At 41.9% G+C, this 16,618-nt stretch overlaps 1 protein-coding gene across 4 annotated transcripts in view; it reads left to right on the plus strand.

The window, feature by feature from the left end:
* The window catches only part of KCNA3 (potassium voltage-gated channel subfamily A member 3), a 38,969-nt gene that overhangs the window by 4,267 nt on the left and 18,084 nt on the right, over window positions 1-16,618 (plus strand). For 3 of the 4 annotated variants that reach the window (XM_060773274.2, XM_060773273.2, XM_060773276.2), the window contains exon 2: window positions 6,176-6,247. The gene's annotated coding sequence lies outside the window, so the exon portion shown is untranslated. Of the gene's footprint in view, window positions 1-6,175; window positions 6,248-6,512; window positions 6,569-16,618 lie in introns of those variants that run through there. The other variant, XM_060773275.2, reaches the window with a different exon arrangement.

Below are 16,618 nucleotides of genomic sequence, written 5' to 3' on the forward strand. Positions count from 1 at the left end.
ATGACATTCACTCCTGGTTTTTATTTTAGATTCAGAGTAAAGTTACTTGCTATTTCCTTTCAAAATCAGCCAGACCTTAAGCGTTGCAGGTTAGTGAACCATACCAGCCGTGATGTTACGATTCAACAAGGTAGACTGACTACATCTGTGAGAATATGTAAATATTTGAAAAGCGAAGTGATCGACAGATAAAGGCAGACTTCATAGAATCAGTATGTTTTAAAATATGTAGTAGTGATGGAAAGGGGAAAGGTTCATTACTTCACCGCAGTGATCTGAGATTCAACTCATCAGCATATGGTTTGATGCCTTTTGAGTTATTTTGAGTTTTCCAGGTTGTATGGCCATGTTCCAGAAGCATTCTCTCCTGACGTTTCACCTGTATCTATGGCAGGCCTCCTCAGAGGTTGTGAGGTCTGTTGGAAACTAGGAAAATGGGGTGGTGCAGTGGTTTAAACCACTGCAAAACTTGTTGACCGAAAGGTCGCAGGTTCAAATCTGGGGAGCGGTGTGTGCTTCCGAGGTCAGCCCCAGTTTCTGCCAACCTAGCAGTTTGAAAACATGCAAATGTGAGTAGATCAATAGGTACCGCTCTGCCGGGAAGGTAATGACACTCCATGCAGTTATGCCAGCCACATGACCTTGGAGGTGTCTACGGATAACACCAGCTCTTTTGCTTAGATATGGAGATGAGCACCAACCCCCAGAGTCGGACACGATTGGACTTAATGTCAGGGGAAAACCTTTACCTTTAACTTTACAATTTCCAATAGACCTCACAACCTCTGAGGATGCCTGTCATAGATGCAGGCGAAACATCAGAAGAGAGTGCTTCTGGAACATGGCCATACAGCCCGGAAAACTCACAACAACCCAGTGATTCCAACCATGAAAGCCTTTGACAATACACTGATGCCTTTTGTTTAGAATTGCAGTCTGCATGCAGTGATCTCTCTTGATCCCATTCAGGATCTGTATCTGCTTTGCATTTTCAATCAGTTCTAGCACCCTGAGATAAATTACTTGGCTGAGTCCTCAGCTATTTGGGGCACTTATGTAGAGCTGCAATCAAATCTTGTAATTTCCACCAGCTGGGAACTGGGCTAATTACTGTCTGTGGGGTAGAGAGCTGTGCCAGCGAAATGGTCATCGTAGCTTGCTTGCCTGCAAATTTCATCCTGTTGTGAGTTTGGCTGGAAATGGTGAATGATGAGGAAATGTCATGGAAGTCTTCTTTTTCATTTTTTTTTGTTCAGACTGTTCAATGCCTGTGGAATGTTATCATAAAGCAAGAACTCACTGGCCAAGGTGTTGCTTTGGGCGCATTTCAAGATATTAGCATCCCTATTTGGATTTTCCCACTGGCAGATTCTACTTCTTCCACATCATCCCATAATGCATTCTTGTTTCTTGCTGTTTGAGAGTTGTTTATTTAGCTAAAAAATAGCACCATTGTGAGAACCAGTGTGGTATAGTGGTTTGACGATTCTGGAGACCAGAGTTCAAACCCCTGCTTTTAAGGAAGGAAATCTCCTTATTGCTTTCATCCCTTTTGCTAAGCAAGTGAAAACAATGCTGTTTCTTGGGTTTAAATATGGAAAAATTGAAGTGCAGGCCCATAGTCAGGATTTTGTTTCGGGGGGAGCTGAGTTTGATTCGGGGGGGGGGGGGGGCTGAGTCTGAGTGAAAGAGGGTCTACCCTAGCAAACCTTTTGTATTGTTACCCCAATATCCCCATGCATATGGGATATATTGAGCATGGTGATCAGATCATGATATGAATAAACATAACAGTTTAAATAATGTACCAGTAAGGCCTTCTCGCAGACCACCATGAGAATTTCGGTGGGGGGGGGGGCTTGGGGGGCTTCAGCACCCCCCCCCCCCCCCGGCTACATGCCTGTTGAAGTGGATAGAAGACAATAACCTGTAAAAAGTCATGGCATTCTGATTGGTACTCTAAACAGAAACATACTAAAATGCAACATTTTGTTGCTGGTCTCATCAGTCAAAATAATTTTTGAAATTTTTCTTGATTCTGGAAAATGTTTCTCATGTCCTGTGCTTTGGAACCAGGCCATTATGATAAATAGCAGCTGTTTTCCTAGGGATGGCTGGTCTACCATATAGAATCATAGAATCATAGAGTTGGAAGAGACCTCATGGGCCATCTAGTCCAACCACCTGCCAAGAAGCAGGAAAATCGCATTCAAAGCACCCCCGACAGATGGCCATCCAGCCTCTGTTTAAAAGCCTCCAAAAAAGGAGCCTCCACCATACCCCGGGGCAGAGAGTTCCATTGCTGAACAGCTCTCACAGTCAGGAAGTTCTTCCTAATGTTCAGATGGAATCTCCTTTCTTGTCATTTGAAGCCATTGTTCCATGTCCTAGCCTCTGGGGCAGCATAAAACAAGCCTGCTCCCTCCTCCTTCTGACTTCCTCTCACATATTTATGCATGGCTATCATGTCTCCTCTCATCCTTCTCTTTTTTCAGGCTAAATATTCCCAGCTCTTTAAGCCGCTCCTCATAGGTCTTGTTCTCTAGACCCTTGATCATTTTAGTCACCCTCCTCTGGACACATTCCAGCTTGTCAACATCTCCCTTCAATTGTAGTGTCCAGAATTTGATACAGTGATTCCCAGCCTTTGGGCCTCCAGGTGTTTTGGACTTCAACTCCCAGAAATCCCAGCCAGCTTACCAGCTGTTAGGAACTATGGGAACTGAATTCCAAAACATCTGGAGGCCCAAAGGTTGGGAACTACTGATATATATTAAGGAAGTGGTTCTCAACTGGCTGGGATTTCTGGGAGTTGTAGGCCAAAACACCTGGGGACCCACAGGTTGAGAACCACTGTATTAAGGGATTTTTAAAAAACCATATCAAGGGATTTTAAAAATCCTAAATCTTCTTGGCAGGGGGTTGGACTGGATGGCCCATGGGGTCTCTTCTAATTCTATGAAACTCTGAAAATAATATTGCTTAATTTTTCTCCATCACTGGCTAGAACATCGTAAATCTGTACATTCTATATGCATGAGTCATGAGATTGGCATCATATGTATTGTAAGATAGGGAAAAGGCTTTCTTCAGAAGAACTAGGGGTAGTTCATACCATTCAGCTGAAGACTGGCAGCTTCTGTCACTGTGGTGGTACATTTATTCTGACTTTTTTTTAAAAAAAAATTCCAGACTGTAAGGAGCTATCCAAGGTGCTGGCCTCTCTCACCAAAACAAATGCAGCATCCTGGATAAGTAATTAAAGACCAGAGTCTAATCAGAACTAGCAAGTGCATTCAGGCCTTAGATTTTAATAAATAATACAGTAGGATAAGTTTGATTGTAAATCACCACCAAGGAACACCAAACCAGCCCAAGTGTATCTTTCAGGGTATTTATGTGTCAGGAACAACTTGAGAAACCGTGACTGTGGCGCAGCTGTCTGAGTGTCAGCTGCATTAAGATCACTTCTGACTGCAAGGTCATGAGTTCGAAGCCAGCCCGGGTTGGAGTGAGCTTCCAACCAATTGTGTAGCTTGTTGTCAACCTTTGCAACCCGAAAGACAGTTGCATCTGTCAAGTACGAAAATTAGGTACCACCTATGTGTGGGGAGGCTAATTTAACAAAATTTATGAGGCCATAAAAAAGACTCACGCAAAGCACTCCAGCAAAAGCATACGGGGAATGCTGAAGTACTTCATCAGTGTTGCAGATGGATGATGAAAGCGACAGCTCCCTTGGCAGCCAGAAAAAGTTAAATAGCCTCTGACTGTTTGTTTATATCTGTTGTGTGTCTTTGGCATTGAATGTTTGACATATATGTGTACATTGTAATCCACCCTGAGTCCCTTGTGGGGTGAGAAGGGTGGAATATAAATACTATAAACAATCAAACAAATAAATAAATAAACAAACTGCAAGTCACTTCTAGTGTGAGAGAATTGGCAGTCTGCAAGGATGTTGCCCAGGGGATGCCAGGATGTTTTACCATCCTGTGGGAGCTTCTCTCATGTTTCCGCATGGGGAGCTGGAGCTGACAGACTGGAGCTCATCCTGCTCCTTGGATTCGGTCAACCTTTCAGTCAGCAATCCTGCTGACACAAGGGTTTAACCCATTGCATCACTGGGGGTGCTTTTCAGTAAGTTTAGGTGATCTAGCCATCAACCCAAAGGACCTCCTAGAGAAGAAATTTTCTTTACTAATTTTCTAGAGGACAACTTTGTTCAGGCTAACTGATGATGGAATTGGATTGCTTGCTTTTCATATTAGTAGAGCACAATGTTATATTAATAGGAAAAATGCAGATAATATAATGATAACCTTATGTGAGGGAGATACTATCTCTGGTGCAAGGGGGGGGGGAGGCATTGGAGTTAGGAAGAGATGCAGACTTATGTGGAGTCTTATACTTACTTGGGTTATCTGTGATCTGATGATGTGTAACGTGTTCTAATTAAAACAAATAGCATATAAACGCCCATTAGAATGTAGTGTGATTGTTATCAAGTGTTTTGGACTATAGTTTCCATCAGCCGCAGCCAATATGTAAAATTGTGAGTTATGTTGAGAATTGTCCATACAATTAGTGGGGAAAGCTGAACTAAATTGAGAAGTCCAGATAATCTCCTAGTATTGGTTGGACTGGACTAGATGACCCTTTGTGTTTCTTCCAATTGGATCAATTTGTGATTTGAACTGCTTTCCTCATTTTTCCATTCCACTCTTATAACTGTGCTTGAAAATAGGAATACTGTTTAGCAGTCCATGACAGAGTAGCAGTATAAGTATATAAGTAAAGGAGATTCCATCTGAACATGAGGAAGAACTTCCCGACAGTGAGACTGTTCAGCAGTGGAACTCTCTGCCCCGGAGTGTGGTGGAGGCTCCTTCTTTGGAAGCTTTTAAACAGGGGCTGGATGGCCATCTGTCAGGGGTGATTTGAATGCAATATTCCTGCTTCTTGGCAGGGGGTTGGACTGGATGGCCCATGAGGTCTCTTCCGATTCTTTGATTCTATGATTCTGTAAAGGGTAAAAATACATTACACAGAAAATGTGTGATAGGATCTCCCAATATGTGTGTTCTGTAGTGTTCTTTTTCGTGGAATGCAATTGCAAGAAACTCTCAATTTCTTAAAATCAGGAGCAGGGACAACAGGATATTGAATTCTTCTCCATTGCACCATGTTTGTAACCAAAGCCACCATCTCCAGGTTATCGGTTGTCAGAGAAGAGAGCTTCGGCCACTTCCGATTAGCAAAATGGCTCGAGGGAAATAGTTAAACATTACCTCTTTCCCCATGCTGCTCCAAAATAGTCATATCACACAGGTGCATTTCCATAAAAAGGAAAATAACAATCAAGAAAGCCTGTTGCATATTTCATACAATTTGGGAAGTTGGGTTTTTAATGTTGTCACATAGCAAAATGATAGCAGAGGGTTCTGTCACTCACCTTTAGAGAACAAGGAGTAAATGTGACAATATTACGTAATTATTATAATTGTACTCCACTTCGGATGTTGCTTTTGGGGCCAAAAAATGCTATGCAAGTGGTGGCACAATTTAAGCTGTTTGTAGAAGCAACAACCACCCCAAAATAAGAGCTGATAAAGAAAGAAAGGAGGGTTGATGAAGAACACATATCTTCTCAGAACCCTTCCAGAGTTTCCCTGACTCAGGATTCCAGGGGCAAATATCAACTCAATAAGTGCAACTGGAACAACAAGGACAAACATTCCAGGGAGGTAAGCAAGATAGGAAAGTCCACTAGAGAGGAAGAAAGTAGGCCTTGCTATAGGATTCCTCTACTTTTTTCCTCTTGCTGCAAAAGAAAAGAGAATGTACAACAGTGTGGCCACAGATTATCTCCTACTCTCCTCTGAAATAGTGGAAAATGACCATCTTAATACTCATTCACCCAAGTTATTCCTGCTTTTTGGCAGGGGGTTGGACTGGATGGCCCACGTGGTCTCTTCCTGTGTATTTCAAACAGTGGTGGGTGGGATATATGTATGTATTGTGTGGGGAAAGAAGAAATCTGTTGACCCCCAATTTTTTTCAAAATATGGCAGTAAAAGCAATGGGAAGCATATCTGCCTTTGCTGGTCAACTGCAGGCATCTATATCTGCTGTTGAGATAATAATAATTTCAATTGTATTCTTCTTTTCCTAGATCAGAACTAAAGCTCATGCAGCAGAACAAGCCAAAACTCTGGACAAATATTGCAGGCCCTGTAGTGGACAGGTGAGTATTATTGCTGTGACTACATTTTCATGCTCAAGACAACATGTCTATCTTGTCATTACTTGCCATAAGATAAGGGGTAAAGCTTTCCCCCTGACATTATGTGTCTGACTCTGGGGGTTGGTGCTCATCTCCATTTCTAAGCTGAAGGGCTGGTATTGCCCGTAGACATCTCCAAGGGCATGTGGCCAGCATGACTGCATGGAGCATCGCTACCTTCCCACCAATTGATCTAACTGACATTAGCATGTTTTTGAACTGCTAGGTTGGCAGAAGCTTGGGCTAACAGTGGGAGTTCACGCCACTCTCCAGATTTGAACATGCGACCTTTCGGTAAGCAAGTTCAGCAGCTTAGCGGTTTAACCCACTGTGCTACAGGGGGCTCCTATTTCCTGAAATGCACTTCAGGAAAAACTGAATGTGGTATGGGGAACTAGGCTGAGGCATGCAGAATGGAAGAGCACTCTGCTTCACTTTTACCCATTCATCTGTTCACTGTATCTATAAGCTGATTCAACCCCCCATTGTTTATCATTACCCTGTACTGCACTTGTCTTTTCATAGGCAACTAGACAGCCATTCAGTTTTCACAGATTCAAGGTTGTTTCCATCCACAGTACCATGCAGACCACAAGCAAACCCTACAACATGCAGTGATCTGTGGGAAACCAATTGTGCCTCAGTGGAATTTTAATATCCATACTCCAAGGTTCCTATTCCTTTCTATAGGGCATGACAGACAGCAGTTTAATAAGCTCAGCCCCAAGCAGCATGGAGGTGCAGTGTTGAGGACCCCCTGCCTCTATTGCCTTACTGTCTCTCCTGCTGCTATAGAGGCACAGAAACTCTGGAAAAAATGAAAGCCAGTAGTTGCTGCTAGAATTCACACTGCCACTGGTATTATTTAATAAAAGCTATGACATAAAGGTATCTTTCAGCTATGTTTGTTTTCTTGTCATGGTTTGCAGGAAAGGAATTTTTGCCCTCCAATTGTTCCTATCCTCAGCTATCCCTTTGAAATGCACGTGCACTGTTTGCCTTGCAAACAGTGTTTTTTTTTTATGGCAGTGCCCTGTTGGGGTTAAGGATATGCATCCTGCTCCTACTTGCAATGTTGAAGGGATTAGTATTGCTATTGTGATAGAAAACCTGTCAGCTAGACTGTGTGAAGTGGGAATTGATTGGAAGATTTGCTGGACCAATAATCTAGAGTGACTGTCCAAGTGATGGGATGAAATGAGCCTGGCAAAATAAGGAACACTCTTGGTTATGAATGGGCCAGGCAAAAAAGCTATTGATCTATGTACATCATGAATTAGCTCCCTCATTCTAGGCATATTTCTTTCCAGAGTTTGGAATAGTTACTCTTTGAAGTCTCTAACTCCCAGAATCTCTCAGCCAGCATGGGCCATGGTCCTGCTTATGGAAATGTTTTGGGAGATGTAATCCAGCCCCTTCTAGCTTCTCGTGTTCAGTTATATTCCTGTTATTTCCCATGAAAACCTTCAGTTCACCAGGACTACATGGAAAATATGCTAACATTATGATTGTGGCCTTTGGGGTTTTTGGAGCAAATGGGGATGACACAAATACAGGGGGAGCTCTCCTGTATATTTTGGGGTTGTGAGCTATTCCAACATGTGCCCCCAATGAAATTATAATCTCAATCATCTTAATTCAACAATCACTGCAATACATCTGTATGATAGATATCTGAACCTTATCTGTAGTATGTCTAGGAAGATTGAATCCAGTAACTCATATAGTTTTTTTCTTGAGAATTGTGTTGAATACTTCTTGTTGTGATTGTGCCTTCAAGGCAATTCATCCTATGGCAGCCATGTCATAGGAGTTTCTTGTCAAGTATGCCAAAAGCCTCTGGAATGTGTCCAGAGGAGGGTGACTAAATGGTAATAGGTCTGTAAATCATGCCCTGTTTAATGCGACTTAGGGAGCTGGGCATGTTTAGCCTGGAGAACAGAAAGTTAAGAGGTGACATGATAGACATGTTTGAGGATTTAAAAGGATATCATATGGAGGAGGAAGCAAGTATGTTTTCTGCCATTCCAGAGACTAGGACATAGAGCAATGGATTCAAACTACAGGAGTGGTGCCAACCCACATTAATTCTACAGTGTAGATACACCCTGATCTCCGAAAGCAGTGGTTCTCGACCTGTGAGTCCCCAGATGTTTTGGCCTTCAACTCCCAGAAATTCTAGCAGCTGGTAAACTGGCTGAGATTTCTTGGAGTTGTAGGCCAAAACACCTGGGGCCCCACAGGTTGGGAACCACTGTCCTAGAGTCTTAGCCCAGAACTCAAATTACTAAAGCACACTGACTCTTTATCGAAAATAGAAGAATCAACATTCAAAATAATTGCATCAAGGAATAACAAACTTATTGTAAAACCTTTAATGGAAATTAGTTAACTCATACTATTCAAAAGAATGCTGAGTATACTAACTAGATTTACAAAATGGTAAAGTGGAGTAAAGTGGCTCAAAGAAGAATGTGTATTGCAAGAATGGGAGGTTTCTAGGATACAGACCATGGTTGCAGTCCTTGCACAAATCACATTGGAATGGAATTCAGTTTCAGAAGGTTGCATGCTCGGGTCTGGGAGGAGAAGGGGAAAGAAGTTTGAAAGCTGAGTTCAGAAACAGAGGGGGTGAGCAAGGCATTCACAATGTGGAAAGGGATTTAGACATTCAGGATTAGTGTCTTCCATTTCATTAGTGTGGTGAATTCACTCTGGGTTTTGATCTGGAATAAAGAAGCCATTCTAGGTACAAAACCCCATCCCCAGAATAGATTCAGTACATTGGATAGTGCCTTTAAAAGCTAAAAGAAAAACTCAGACTGAAATCTGGAATTGATTCACTGCTACATGGTAATCATAGTCACTGACTGCCACTGCATGAGTGAGCTAGTCCTCAGATTGGAGCACTGTGGTGGAAGAAGAGGGTGGGGATGTTACTTATTTCAATTAAGGTATTTGCTTATTATTGTTGTGTTTATTATGTTTCTTTATACCCCATTTTTTCTCTCCACAAGGAGATTGTTTCTCAATTCACTGTGGTCCCTTAAGTGATGCACTATGGTTACAAACCCCTAAAACATTAAATATGTAACTTTGAAAACTATTAGAAACACTCCAAAATTGTTTTAAAACCAGATAATGAACACTGTTTTAAAAAGGCATCCAGAGCAGAGATCTCTACTTGTAAGAACCAAAGGCTAAGCAAAGTAGCAGAATCATCATGACCTCCTGGAAACTGAGGAGTGGTGACATACTGACCTCATTTGGGAATGGTTTCCAGAGCCATCAAACCTTAGAAAATAGAGTTGGGAGAGACCACATAGGCCATCTAGTCCAACCACCTGACATGCAGGAAAAGCACAGTCAAAGTACCCCCGGCAGATGGCCATACAGCCTCTTCTAGAGTGTTGCTGCAGAGAATACCTGTTTATGTGTCTACACCAGCCTTACTTCATAGGGTGATTGGGCATGTAACAGGATTTCCCCTAGTATTCTATTGTGAAGGCTACTTCTAAGACATGCCCAGTCATTCTGGACTAGGTGCCTTGTGTGTCTCACCTCTTTTGGCTGTTTATTTTGATCTGCTCACTGTCTATCCTACTGGTTTTCTTTGGAGCGGGTTGACAAGTACAAATGGTGCAGGGACTAAGGGAAAAGTAGGGGAAGGGAGTGGTATTAACTAAAAAGGAGGCTATCCACGATCTGTTTCACTGGATTATCAGGGGGAAAGGCTGCACTAATTGGCTGGGCTTCCAAATGAAAGGTGATTTCAAAATAGAACTCTCATTTTCCCTAGTCACTCTCAGTCATCCCAGAAAAGCAGAAGGATATTAGAAGGTTACAATTTGTGGGGAATTGATCCCTAGAAAAGGCACCTTTCTTTGGATCACACTTGAGCCTATCTGAAACTGAGGACTGCAAAAATTATGACTATGTCTGCAACAGAGTTGGGGTAACTGACCTTAGCAAAGATATCTAGCTGGCAGGATAAGAGCAACAAGATCCTCTTGTCAAGTGTTTTTTGAGCTCGAGGGTTTCAGGCTAAGTGAAGCTCTAGCTTAGTAGGGATTTTGGCACAAGTGGTCAGAGTGGCAAAGTGAGAAGGTTCTTAAGGAATGATAAAGCGCGGGAATCATGTAAGTACAAGTCCCTTGCAAGAAAGAAAGGCAAGATCTAACACACAAAAAAAAAATCAGGAAAACTTGAACATTGGAAATTCAAGTTCAAGGTTTCCTTTGTCCATGTATTTTGTAAGGTGCATAGCCATACTTATTCCCTCAAAATTATGAAGATATTAGCTCCCATATGCTCTTGGAAGTTAAACAGGATCAGCCCTTGTTAGTATTTAGTGGAATACAACCAAGGAATAGCAGTTGTTGTAGGCTACAAAAGCAATGGTAAACCTTCTCTAGTATTCTTTCATAAAAAGAAAATCTTGTGTAATTGAGGAGGTTGCCAGGCACATTGAAGAACCATCCCCTGCAATTTGTACTGATCTGTTTCATTAGAACAGAAACTTGGTGTGGAAGGATTGATGTTGCTGCCGTGAGATCAGTGTGCAAATCCTAATATAGGAAAAGCAATAAGGCAGCAGACAAAGATTAGATAATTTATTTTATCAATATATGAAATTGCCAAATGTGGAGAACTTTGGGAAGTGTGGCTATTTGGATGTATTGATATCTAGAGGGTGATTCATGGTCTTGGTTCTTAGTTAAGCAGAGTTCTACTTTCCTGATTGTAGCAGTTGTATGCCCAGCTCCTTTACATACTCTGTAAAGCTTGTCCTGACAACAACAACAATATTTCTTACTTGCCTCTCCTTGTGGCTTGAGGAAGGTCACAGCCATATCACTTGGCTAAGTTGAGGGACATTGTGAAATGTCATAGCAATCACGGCAAACTACTTCCTACACATGTACTACATTTACCAACATAGGGGATGTTGCAGAAACCCTTGTGAGTTATTCAACCTACCAACAGAAAGAGGACTTCCAGAAGAAGTGCCCAGCTACAAATATTCCTCAGAAGTAAGGGATTCTATGGAAGTAAGAGGTCACTTTAAGCAGTGATGGGTGTACTCCAGAGTGCAGGTAGTGCGCTGGCTACTTTTGGTACCTCTGGAGAGCCACAAGGCATAATCAAAACCAACATTTCAGGGAAGAGTGTGCTTGGAAAAGATATTGTAACACTTTGGGTCATCTGAGTCTTGGGTTTATTTGTTGTTTTGGGTTCAGAAACAGTTATGGCTCCACAAAAGATTTTTGTGGAGATGAGTCAGAAGACCATCTAAAGCAGGAAGAAGGTTCAGCATGTGGGTTGCATGCAGACCTTGGGACCCTTGAAGCCCTCCCAAATCTGAGACCCTACATTTACACATGTCACATGTATCTTACCTCTTTTCATATGTGTAAGTCCCAAGGAGATCTACTGCAGGAGTATTTTTGGATGACTTTTGCATGGGGTTTGGGCAATTCACCCATAAAAGCCTCAGAGGTGGTTCGGTCTAGTTGCTGAGAACTACAGTATTCCTAAATCTAAGTCAGTGGCACTGCAGTGTCTATTTCAGATTTTAGTCAAGTATTGAAGAAGCTGACAGAGGCTAAACTGTAGCTCTAATATAGGTTCAGCACCTTGGAAAGCCCCCTTTAATTTGTACAAGCTACTGATCTTCTACTGCCTCATGATCTTTCTACTTGTAACCTTGAACAGCATTCAAGGTTACAAGCATTTAAAACTTGGAGTATTTGTGGGATATACCTAATTTTAAACTGGCTAAGTGAGACTTTGGATTGTTATTTGACTTTGTCTCTGCCACAGCTGATTTACCTAGCTCCCTGGTAGGAGTCTGCTGATTTTGACACTGATCTTTTCTCAGACTCTGTGTTTTGACTGTGCTTCACTGGTCTTTTGTTTATAGTGATGCCTTTACAGGCATTGACTCTGAATTGTTAGACACTACTATCAGAGAATGGGAACAGGTCATGTCCCCAATAACAAGTAATTGCAGAAGCCTCAGTCTCATTGTGGAGAAACAGGTATAATAAGGACTTCTGTTTTATTGATTTCCTAAGCAATCCATTTGGCAGTCATCACCACCATGAGGAACTATTTACAAGCATGTGTATGCTCGTACATGGATTTCTTGTGTAAATTGAGGGCAGGTTTGGTACCAAAATTATGAGTTTTAATATGACCCATGGATAAACCAGGGATCATTTTGCTGTGAGGCGAAAGGGCCATTCCTGCTTTTGAGGCTAGCAGCCCCAGCTGCTATATTTTTCCATCTAGTATTCAAAAAGACCAAAAGTACTTTGAGTACTTAGATTCTTCTGGGCTGGACTAAGCACTTGTCATTCACTATTCTGCTCAGAGAAGGGATGGTCCCTTTTAAAAATAAGAGTTATATATAGTACTTACGTTGACCCCTGGATAAATTGATCCAGGTTTTGAAGTTAATTTTTGACAAAATTTCTAGACTTATACATTTGTATTAGGGTACATTGCTGATTTTAATTAGTTAAGTCTGAGCTCTGCTTGTTTTTTAAATTATATGTGAATGCTGTGCAGCTGTATAGATAGTGGTTTAGATAGCATTATAAAGTAATTTGACTGTCAATGCATGCTCATTTATTTGTTGCTTTTGAAATGTATCCTGTCTTCAGTTTATGAACCCTTCAGGCTTGTTCAGACAACACTTAGATGAGGTCCTTCCATGCATGGAAAAATTGTGGGCATGGCTAGTGAGAGGCATGGCTAGTACATGAAAACTGAGTTTCCAGAGGATGACGCATGCATGTCTGTGAGTTGATACATTAGCATTTTTCTACAATTATTATTGCAATGCTGGCACTGCTTATGATTATGTGCAAGCATCAGGATGAAGGAGGTCCAACAGGGTCACACTGAGAATCTAGAGATGAGTTATATAGGAGATAATGCAGTAGACTATCTAAACGTTGATTTTTTATTGTGCAATTGCTGAAGGCTGGAGTGGAATTCTGACTTTCCTACAGAGCAATAAAGAAAGAAGGGCTATTACAAGGTTTTACTTCCACAACAGATAAGGCTAGGAAAAGTAGGCTGGTTAACTGAACCTTATCATCACTCCCTTTCCCATTGTATTGTTCTAGCTTGGGTCTGTAAGAATAATTCTGCTATAGATGTTGTCCTATTAAGCTTTTAAAAATTGTTCATAAACATGGCATCTTGATACTCGGCCTTTAAAAAAGGACTTGTACTTAAATAAGTGGTTCTCAACCTGTGGGTCCCCAGGTGTTTTGGCCTACAACTCTCAGAAATCCCAGCCGGTTTACCAGCTGTTAGTTGAAGGCCAAAACATCTGCCTTCTGCAGCTCCTTTGAAGGTTGGCCAGCCCAGCCAATTGAGGGAGAGCAGGATCTGCCTCCCATTGGCTGGTGACCCCACTGGTGGGAACTTCTTTGACCACTGAGGAGGCTGCTGGCACCATAGTGGCAGATGGAAGGCAAGGAGGGAGGGATGGAAGGTGAGGAGGAGGAGGAGGAGGAGATGGATGGATGTGGGGGTGCTGGGCTCGCCTCGGGGGCCACACAGGGAAAACCGTGAAACAGTGAGTCTGCAGTAAGCAAACCACGAAGTAGCGAGGGAGCACTGTATATTGTTTGCTTATTATAAATATAATCCATTGTGCACTGCTTTTTACATCCAGTATTAATGATTCCCATTGATAAAACAGAGTGGAATAGTAGGGGGCATTGTAACTAGCAAAGCTTTTACTTTCTGCCTTGAGTTTTCTTGCTCACTGTTTACTGTGCAACCTGATAGCTGATAGTCACATCTCCAAGCTGATGCCATTCTGTGCTGGAGAATGGGCAGAAACAGGTTCTTTAAGGGTGCTTGTCAGCCTGTACAGGGTGATGAAAATGCAGTTAGGATCAAATTAGAAACCATGGGGAATATCTATTCCTATGATGAACACACTTTTTCTTTCAACTACAGGATTTCCCAAGAGACCCCTGTCTTTGCAATCAGATATGTAGATTAACTCCATATTTACCTTCCAATGAACTATGGCAAAGCAAAGAATGCTAATGAAGAATGTGATGAGAATACTTATGTGTTATAACAGGTATTTTTATTACTTGAAGGAGCACCTTTTCAACAAGTCTGATGAAGTTATTATCGAGTATAGTGTTTCTTAAACTTTTCCACTCATTCACGACCCCTTTCAGCCCAAGGCATTTTTACATGATCCTGTGTGTGTATCTCTGTGTGTATATATATCTGTTGACTCATATTTAGCTTGTGGTCTATTAAGACTTGCAGATCCCTTTCACATGTACTATTTTCAAGCCAAGTGTCACCCATCCTAGATCTGTGAATTTCATTTGTATTGCAAAAGTGTATTGCTGTATATTTCAACAGGGAGAAATGTATGATATTATACTTAGGCAATACAAATTAAATGCACAGATATAGCATGGGTGACACCTGATTTGAAAACAGTACACACAAAAGGGATCTGGGAGTCTTAATAGTCCACAAGCTAAACACAAGTCAACAGTGTGACACGGCACCTAAAAAGCCAATACAATTCTAGGCTACATCAGTAGGAGTATTGTGTTTAGATCTAGGGAAGTCAAAGCCTCATTCTATTCTGCTTTGTTCAAATCTCATCTGGAGTACTGTGTCCAGTTCTGAGCACTGCAATTTAAAAAAGATATTGACAAACTGGAACATTTACAGAGAAGGGCGACCAAAATGTTCAAACTTTTGAAAGCCAAATGCTATGAGGAATGGCCGAGGGAGCTGGCTGAGAAGTGACATGATAGTCTGAGGCTCAAAAGGGGCATTATTGTCAGATTTTCATTTCTGAAAATGTGTCGCATTGAGGGTGGGGAAAGCTTGTTTTCTGCTGGTCTGGAGATGAGGACACAATGGAACAATTTATTCAAATTCGAGAAAAGAGATTCCACCTAAACCTTTGGAAGAACTTCTTGATGGTGAGAGCTGTTTGCAGGGCAATATGCTGCCTCAGAACTGCTGTAGTTTCTTTTCTGGAGGATTTTAAACAAGGCTGAAGGGCCATTTCTTGAGAATGCTTTGATTATGTATTCCTGCATGGCAGGGGGTTGGACTGGATAGCCATTGTGGTCTTTTCCAACTCTATGATTTTACCCTAGACCAGTAATTCCTGAACTCTAGGATAGGTGTTTTGGACTTCTACTCCCAGAAGCATGCGCCGCTTTGCCTCCCCTTTTACCACAGAGACCGCCGGCTCCATCTCTCAATGCACTACAACTTCAGATGGGGCTCCATTGCAAAAAGGAAGGTGAAGTGGCATATTCCACCACGGCAGCAACATGGGAGGCTTCCTGTGTTGCCTTGGTCCAACGGGAGGAAGTTGGGTGGCAGTTACTTCCCCCCATGGGATAGGGACACTGGTGAGTTGGGTGATGTGAGGCATGGGGCGATTCCTCATTCCCCTGGACAGGCACCGCCGGGACTACCACTTTCGTGATGAGGTAGAAAAATGGCCAGTAGGTGACATTCAGAAAACTTTCACTGTTACCAAATTTTAGGACCCCAACACTGAGCTAAGGGGACCCCATTTGGGGTCAGGGCCCACAGTTTATGAAGCTGTAATGCCCTGGTTTTTTTTTGAGGCATGGATTTGAGGATCTGATTAAATTCATGGACATTTCCCCCAGAAAAGTACATAAAACTTAGGCCTTTTGGATGGCATTTTGATAGTCCATGGTCAGTCCTGGCAGAAAAGTGATCTTAGGATGCTACCTATCCTTTTGTTTAAATGCAGGGCTTCTGCTTTTCTTTTATGGTCCAATGAAATAAGAATATTGGGAAGTAGATTTGCATTCTAACTTTGACACAGAAACAAATTGGATCATTTTAGCTATTAAATCTGAGCAGTAGCACTGTTCTTTCCCCATTTTCCCCTCCAGCTATAATCCCATGCATATTTACCTGACAGTGAGGTCCATAGATTTCACTCATACTTACTTCTGAGTGAACATGCAGAGGCTTGAGCTGCCCAATGGGCTTAATAATACTGATGCCAAAATAAAGGTTTGCACAATGGTCATTGACCTCTTTTAAAAATCCCTTAATTCTACTTCGACTATTTGGTTTTAGGCTTCAGTGAGTAACATGCTCCTTCACTGAATTTACAGATTTTTATGAGACCTTTTGCAAATAGCCATTTACATATAGTCCTTAGATGGTTGGTTCACAGCAAGCCCTGAAGTAACACAATGCAGAATAGTCATGCATGAAAAATCCCCTCCGGTCTTCATAATTTCATCTTTTTTTTCATGAACTGAGACATGC

The sequence above is a fragment of the Anolis sagrei genome, chromosome 4 (assembly GCF_037176765.1).
Source record: "Anolis sagrei isolate rAnoSag1 chromosome 4, rAnoSag1.mat, whole genome shotgun sequence".
Classification (NCBI taxonomy): Eukaryota; Metazoa; Chordata; class Lepidosauria; order Squamata; family Dactyloidae; genus Anolis; species Anolis sagrei.